The sequence below is a fragment of the Panulirus ornatus genome, chromosome 30, assembly GCF_036320965.1.
Source record: "Panulirus ornatus isolate Po-2019 chromosome 30, ASM3632096v1, whole genome shotgun sequence".
Classification (NCBI taxonomy): Eukaryota; Metazoa; Arthropoda; class Malacostraca; order Decapoda; family Palinuridae; genus Panulirus; species Panulirus ornatus.
In genome coordinates, this window is record NC_092253.1 from 15,420,575 (window position 1) to 15,429,693 (window position 9,119).

Sequence of the window (9,119 nt, forward strand, 5' to 3'; positions counted from 1 at the left end):
TCTCAATCGATACCCTCCCATATAACTTCCCAGAAATACTCAACAAACTTATACCACTGAAATTTGAACACTCACCTTTATCCCCTTTGCCTTTGTACAATGGAACTAAGCATGCATTCCACCAATCCTCAGGCACTTCATAATGAACCATACATACAATGAATAGCCTTACCAAAAAGTCAACAATACTGTCACCCCCTTTTTTAATAAATTCCACTGCAATACCATCCAAACCCACCACCTTGCCGGCTTTCATCTTCTGCAAAGCTTTTACTACCTCTTCTCTGTTTAGCAAACCATTCTCCCTGACCCTCTTACTTCGCACACCACTTCGACCAAAAGATGCTATATCTGCCACTCTATCATCAAGCACATTCAACAGATCTTCAAAATACTTACTCCATCGCCTTCTCACTTCACCAGTACTTGTTATTACCTCCTCATTAGCCCCCTTCACCGATGTTTTCCATTTGTTCTCTTCTCTTATGCACTTTATTTACCTACTTCCAAAATATCTTTTTTATTTTATTTTTATTATTCTCTGTCGCTGTCTCCCACGTTAGCGAGGTAGCGCAAGGAAACAGATGAAAGAATGGCCCAACCCACGCACATACACATATATATGCATACACGTCCACACACGCACATATACATACCTATACATCTCAACATATACATATATAAACACACACAGACATACATATATACACATGTACATAATTCATACTGTCTACCCTTATTCATTCCCGTCGCCACCCCACCACACATGAAATAACAAAACCCTCCCCCTGCATGTGCATGAGGTAGCGCTAGGAAAAGACAACAAAGGCCCCATTCGTTCACACTCAGTCTCTAGCTGTCATGTATAATGCACCGAAACCACAACTCTCTTTCCACATCCAGGCCCCACAAAACTTTCCATGGTCTACCCCAGACGCTTCACATGCCCTGGTTCAATCCATTGACAGCATGTTACCCCGGTATACCACATCTTTCCAGTTCACTCTATTCCTTGCACGCCTTTCACCCTTCAGCATGTTTAGGCCCCGATCACTCAAAATCTTTTTCACTTCATCTTTTGACCTCCAATTTGGTCTGCCATTTCTCGTTCCCTCCACCTCTAATGCATATATCCTCTTTCTCAATCTTTCTTCACTCATTCTCTTCATGTGACCAAACCATTTCAAAACACCCTCTTCTGCTCTCTCAACCACACTCTTTATTACCACACATCTCTCTTACTCTTTCATTACTTACTCGATCCAACCACCTCACACCACATATTGTCCTCAAATATCTCATTTCCAGCATATCCAACCTTCTCTGCACAACTCTATCTATAGGCTACGCCTCGCAACCATATAACATTATTGGAACCACTATTCCTTCAAACATACCCATTTTTGCTTTCCAAGATAACGTTCTTGACTTTCACACATTTTTCAATACTTCCAGAATTTTCGCCCCCTCCTCCACCCTATGATTCACTTCCCCTTCCATGGTTCAATCCGCTGCCAAATCCACTCCCAGATATCTAAAACACTTAACTTCCTCCAGTTTTTCTCCATTGAAACCTCCCTCCTAGTTGACTTGTCTCTCAACCCTACTGTACCTAATAACCTTGCTCTTATTCACATTTACTCTCAGCTTTCTTCTTTCACACACTTTACCAAACTCTGTCACCATCTGCAGTTTATCACCCGAATCAGCCACCAGCACTGTATCATCAGCGAACAACAACTGACTCACTTCCCAAGCTCTCTCATCCACATCATACTGCATACTTGCCCCTCTCTCCAAAACTCTTACATTCACCTACCTGAAAATCCCGGGGATCCATAAACAAATCAAAACACCATGTAGACATCACGCACCCCTGCTGCACACCAACATTCACTGAGAACCAACCACTTTCCTCTCTTCCTACACGTACACATGCCTTACATCCTCGATAAAAACTTTTCACTGCTCCTAACAACTTGCCTCCCAAACCATATATTCTTAATATCTTCCACAGAGCATCTCTATCAACTCTATCATATGCCTTCTCCAGATCCAAAAATGTTACATACAAATCCACTTGTTTTTCTAAGTATTTCTCACATACATTCTTCAAAGCAAACACTTGATCCACAGATCCTATACCACTTCTGAAACCACACTGCTCTTCCCCATGCCTTCATCCTCTCAATCAATACCCTCCCAGGAATACTCAATAAACTTATACCTCTGTAATTTGAGCGCTCACTTTTATCCCCTTTGCCTTTGTACGATGGCACTATGCAAGTATTCTGCCAGTCCTCAGGCACCTCACCATGAGTCACACATACATTAAATAATCTTACCAACCAGTCAACAATACAGTCATCCCCTTTTTTATTAAATTCCACTGCAGTACCATCCAAAACCGCTGCCTTGCTGGCTTTCATCTTCCGCAAAGCTTTTCTTACCTCCTCTCTGTTTACCAAATCATTCTCCCTGACCCTCTCACTTTGCACGCCACCTCACCCAAAACACCCTATATCTGCCACTCTCTCATCAAACACATCAACAAACCTTCGAAATACTCACTTTATATCCTCACATCACCACTGCTTGTTATCACCTCCCCATTGGCTCCCTTCACTAATGTTCCCATTTGTTCCCTTGTCTTACACACTTTATTTACCTCCTTCCAAAACATCTTTTTATTCTCCCTAAAATTTAATGATACTCTCTCACCCCAACTCTCATTTGCCCTCTTTTTCGCCTCTTGCACATTTCTCTTGACCTCCTGCCCCTTTCTTTTATACATCTCCCAGTCATTTCCATTATTTCCCTAAAAAAATTCTCCAAATGCCTTTTTCCTCTCTTTCACGAATAATCTTACTTCTTTATCCCACCACTCACTACCCTTTCTAATCTGCCCACCTCCCATGCTTCTCATGCCACAAGCATCTTTTGCACAAGCTATCACTGCTTCCCTAAATGCATCCCATTCCTCCACAACTCCCCTTACATCCTTTGTTCTCACCTTTTCCACTCTTTACTTAGTCTCTCCTGGTACTTCCTCACACAAGTCTCCTTCCCAAGCTCACTTACTCTCACCACTCTCTTCACCCGAACATTCTCTTTTCTGAAAACCTCTACAAATCTTCACCTTCGCCTCCACAAGATAATGATCAGACATCCCTCCAGTTGCACCTCTCAGCACATTAACATCCAAAAGTCTCTCTTTCGCATGCCTATCAAGTAACACGTAATCCAATAATGCTCTCTGGCCATCTCTCCTACTTACATACGTATACTTATGTATATCTCTCTTTTTAAACCAGGTATACCCAATCACTAGTTCTTTTTCAGCACATAAATCTACAAGCTCTTCACCATTTCCATTTACAGGACTAAACATGCCATGTACACCAATTATTCCCTCAACTGCCACATTACTCACCTCTGCATTCAAATCACCCATCATTATAACCTGGTCTCATGCATCAAAACTACTAACACACTCACTCAGCTGCTCCTAAAACACTTGCCTCTCATGATCTCTCTTCTCATGCCCAGGTGCATATCCACCAATGATCACCCATCTCTCTCCATCCACTTTCAGTTTTACCCATATCAATCTAGAGTTTACTTTCTTACTCTCTATCACATACTCCCACCACTCCTGTTTCAAGGGTAGTGCTACTCCTTCCCTTGCTCTTGTCCTCTCACTAACCCCTGACTTTACTCCCAAGACATTCCCAAACCACTCTTCCCCTTTACCCTTGAGTTTCGTTTCACTCAGAGCCAAAACATCCAGGTTCCGTTCCTCAAACATACTACCTATCTCTCCTTTTTCTCATCTTGGTTACATCCACACATATTTAGACACTCAATCTGAGCCTTCAAGGAGGATGAGCACTCCCCGCATGACTCCTCCTTCTGTTTCCCTGTTTAGAAAATTAGAATACAAGGAAGGGAGGGTTTCTAGCCTCCACCCCCGCTCCCAACCCGTTTAGTCGCCTTCTATGGCACATGAGAATGCGTAGAAAGTATTCTTTCTCCCCTGTCCCCAGGGATATATTATATTATTATTTTGTTTTATATTTTGCTTTTCGCTGTCTCCCGCGTTTGCGAGGTAGTGCAAGTAAACAGACGAAAGAAATGGCCCAACAAACCCCCATACACATGTATATACATACACGTCCACACACGCAAATATACATACCTATACATCTCAGTGTACACATATATATACACACACAGACACATACATATATACCCATGCACACAATTCACACTGTCTGCCTTTATTCATTCCCATCGCCACCTCGCCGCACATGGAATACCATCCCCCTCCCCACTCATGTGTGCGAGGTAGCGCTAGGAAAAGACAACAAATGCCCCATTCGTTCACACTCAGTCTCTAGCTGTCATGCAATAATGCCCGAAACCACAGCTCCCTTTCCACATCCAGGCCCCACACAACTTTCCATGGTTTACCCCAGACGCTTCACATGCCCTGATTCAATCCACTGACAGCACGTCAACCCCAGTATACCACATCGATCCAATTCACTCTATTCCTTGCCCGCCTTTCACTCTCCTGCATGTTCAGGCCCCGAACACTCAAAATCTTTTTCACTCCATCTTTCCACCTCCAATTTGGTCTCCCACTTCTCCTCATTCCCTCCACCTCGGACACATATATCCTCTTGGTCAATCTTTCCTCACTCATTCTCTCCATGTGCCCAAACCATTTCAAAACACCCTCTTCCGCTCTCTCAACCATGCTCTTTTTATTTCCACACATCTCTCTTACCCTTACATTACTTACTCGATCAAACCACCTCACACCACACATTGTCCTCAAACATCTCATTTCCAGCACATCCATCCTCCTGCGCACAACTCTATCCATAGCCCATGCCTCGCAACCATACAACATTGTTGGAACCACTATTCCTTCAAACATACCCATTTTTGCTTTCTGAGATATTGTTCTCGACTTCCACACATTCTTCAAGGCTCCCAGGATTTTCACCCCCTCCCCCACCCTATGATTCACTTCCGCTTCCATGGTTCCATCCGCTGCCAAATCCACTCCCAGATATCTAAAACACTTTACTTCCTCCAGTTTTTCTCCATTCAAACTTACCTCCCAATTGACTTGACCCTCAACCCTACTGTACCTAATAACCTTGCTCTTATTCACATTTACTCTTAACTTTCTTCTTTCACACACTTTACCAAACTCAGTCACCAGCTTCTGCAGTTTCTCACATGAATCAGCCACCAGGGCTGTATCATCAGCGAACAACAACTGACTCACTTCCCAAGCTCTCTCATCCACAACAGACTTCATACTTGCCCCTCTTTCCAAAACTCTTGCATTCACCTCCCTAACAACCCCATCCATAAACAAATTAAACAACCATGGAGACATCACACACCCCTGCCGCAAACCTACATTCGCTGAAAACCAATCACTTTCCTCTCTTCCTACACGTACACATGCCTTACATCCTCGATAAAAACTTTTCACTTCTTCTAACAACTTGCCTCCCACACCATATATTCTTAATACCTTCCACAGAGCATCTCTATCAACTCTATATATATATATATATATATATATATATATATATATATATATATATATATATATATATATATATATATATATATTCTTAATACCTTATATATGGTGTGGGAGGCAAGTTGTTAGAAGCAGTGAAAAGTTTTTATCGAGGATGTAAGGCATGTGTACGTGTAGGAAGAGAGGAAAGTGATTGGTTCTCAGTGAATGTAGGTTTGCAGCAGGGGTGTGTGATGTCTCCATGGTTGTTTAATTTGTTTATGGATGGGGTTGTTAGGGAGGTAAATGCAAGAGTCTTGGAAAGAGGGGCAAGTATGAAGTCTGTTGGGGATGAGAGAGCTTGGGAAGTGAGTCAGTTGTTGTTCGCTGATGATACAGCGCTGGTGGCGGATTCATGTGAGAAACTGCAGAAGCTGGTGACGGAGTTTGGTAAAGTGTGTGGAAGAAGAAAGTTAAGAGTAAATGTGAATAAGAGCAAGGTTATTAGGTACAGTAGGGTTGAGGGTCAAGTCAATTGGGAGGTGAGTTTGAATGGAGAAAAACTGGAGGAAGTGAAGTGTTTTAGATATCTGGGAGTGGATCTGTCAGCGGATGGAACCATGGAAGCGGAAGTGGATCATAGGGTGGGGGAGGGGGCGAAAATTTTGGGAGCCTTGAAAAATGTGTGGAAGTCGAGAACATTATCCCGGAAAGCAAAAATGGGTATGTTTGAAGGAATAGTAGTTCCAACAATGTTGTATGGTTGCGAGGCGTGGGCTATGGATAGAGTTGTGCGCAGGAGGATGGATGTGCTGGAAATGAGATGTTTGAGGACAATGTGTGGTGTGAGGTGGTTTGATTGAGTAAGTAACGTAAGGGTAAGAGAGATGTGTGGAAATAAAAAGAGCGTGGTTGATGAGAGCAGAAGAGGGTGTTTTGAAATGGTTTGGGCACATGGAGAGAATGAGTGAGGAAAGATTGACCAAGAGGATATATGTGTCGGAGGTGGAGGGAACGAGGAGAAGAGGGAGACCAAATTGGAGGTGGAAAGATGGAGTGAAAAGGATTTTGTGTGATCGGGGCCTGAACATGCAGGAGGGTGAAAGGAGGGCAAGGAATAGAGTGAATTGGAGCGATGTGGTATACAGGGGTTGACGTGCTGTCAGTGGATTGAATCAAGGCATGTGAAGCGTCCGGGGTAAACCAAGGAAAGCTGTGTAGGTATGTATATTGCGTGTGTGGACGTGTGTATGTTCATGTGTATGGGGGGGGGTTGGGCCATTTCTTTCGTCTGTTTCCTTGCGCTACCTCGCAAACGCGGGAGACAGCGACAAAGTATAAAAAAAAGAAAAAAAAAAAAATATATATATATATATATATATATATATATATATATATATATATAGATATCCCTGGGGATAGGGGAGAAAGAATACTTCCCACGTATTCCCTGCGTGTCGTAGAAGGCGACTAAAAGGGGAGGGAGCGGGTGGCTGGAAATCCTCCCCTTTCTTGTTTTTTTTTTTTTTTTTTTTTTTTAATTTTCCAAAAGAAGGAACAGAGAAGGGGGTCAGGTGAGGATATTCCCTCTGAGGCCCAGTTCTCTGTTCTTAACGCTACCTCGCTAACGCGGGAAATGGCAAATAGTATGAAAAAAAAAAAAAAATATATATATAGATAGATAGATAGATAGATACATAGATAGATAGATATAGATATATATATTTCTTTTTTTTATTATACTTTGTCGCTGTCTCCCGTGTTGGAAAGGTAGTGCAAGGAAACAGACGAAAGAATGGCCCAACCCACCCACATACACATATACATACATAAAGTCCACACACGCACATACACATATCTATACATCGCAACGTATACATATATATACACACAGACATATACATATATACACTTGTTCATAATTCATACTGTCTGCCCTCATTCATTCCCATTGCCACCCCGCCACACATGAAATGATAAACCCCTCCCCTGCATGTGCACGAGGTAGCGCTAGGAAAAGACAACAAAGGCCACATTGGTTCACTCTCAGTCTCCAGCTGTCATGTATAATGCACCGAAACCACATCTCCCTTTCCACATCCAGGCCCCACAAAACTTTCCATGGTTTACCCCAGATGCTTCACATGCCCTGGTTCAATCCATTGACAGCACGTCAACCCCGGTATACCACATCATTCCAATTCACTCTATTCCTTGCACGATTTTCACCCTCCTACATGTTCAGGCCCCAATCAATCAAGATCTTTTTCACTCCATCTTTCCACCTCCAATTTGGTCTCCCACTTCTCCTTGTTCCCTCCACCTCCGACACTTATATCCTCTTTGTCAATCTTTCTTCACTCATTCTCTCCATGTGACCAAACCATTTCAAAACACCCTCTTCTGCTCTCTCAACCACACTCTGTCTATTACCACAAATTTCTCTTACCCTTTCATTAATTACTCGATCAAACCACCTCACACCACATATTGTCCTCAAACATCTCATTTCCAGCACATCCACCCTCCTAGGCATACATCTGTCGATAGCCCACGCCTCACAACCATATAACATTGTTGGAACCACCATTCCTTCAAACTTACCCATTTTTGCTTTCCAAGATAGTGTTCTCGACTTCCACACATTTTTCAATGCTCTCAGAACTTTCGCCCACTCCCCCACCCTATGATTCACTTCAGCTTCCATGGTTCCATCCGCTGCCAAATCCACTCCCAGATATCTAAAACACTTCACTTCCTACAGTTTTTCTCCATGAAAACCTGCCTCCCAGTTGACTTGTCACTCAACCCTACTGTACCTAATAACCTTGCTCTTATTCACATATACTCTCAGGTTTCTTCTTTCAAACACTTTACCAAACTCAGTCACCAGCTTCTGTAGTATCTCACCCGAATCAGCCGCCAGCGCTGTATCATCAGCGAACAACAACTGACTCATTTCCCAAGCTCTCTCATCCACAACAGACTGCATACTTGCCCCTCTTTCCAAGACTCTTGCATTCACCTCCCTAACAACCCCATCCATAAACATATTAAACAACGATGGAGACATCACGCACCCTTGCGACAAACCAACATTCACTGAGAACTAATCACTTTCCTCTCTTCCTACACGTTCACGTGCCTTACATCCTCGATATAAACTTTTCACTGTTTCTAACAACTTGCCTCCCACACCATATACTCTTAATACCTTCCACAGAGAATATTAACTCTATCATATGCCTTCTCCAGATCCATAAATGCTACATACAAATCCATTTGCTTTTCTAAGTATTTCTCACATATATTCTTCAAAGCAAACACCTGATCCACACATCCACTACCACTTTTGAAACCACACTGCTCATCCCCAATCTGATGCTCTGTACATGCCTTCACCTCTCAATCATATCTTTTTTTTATTCTTCCTAAAATTTAATGATACTCTCTCACCCCAACTCTCATTTGCCCTCTTTTTTACTCCTTGTACCTTTCTCTTGACTTCCTGCCTCTTTCTTTTATACATCTCCCAGTCATTTGCATTATTTCCCTGCAAAATTCATCCAAA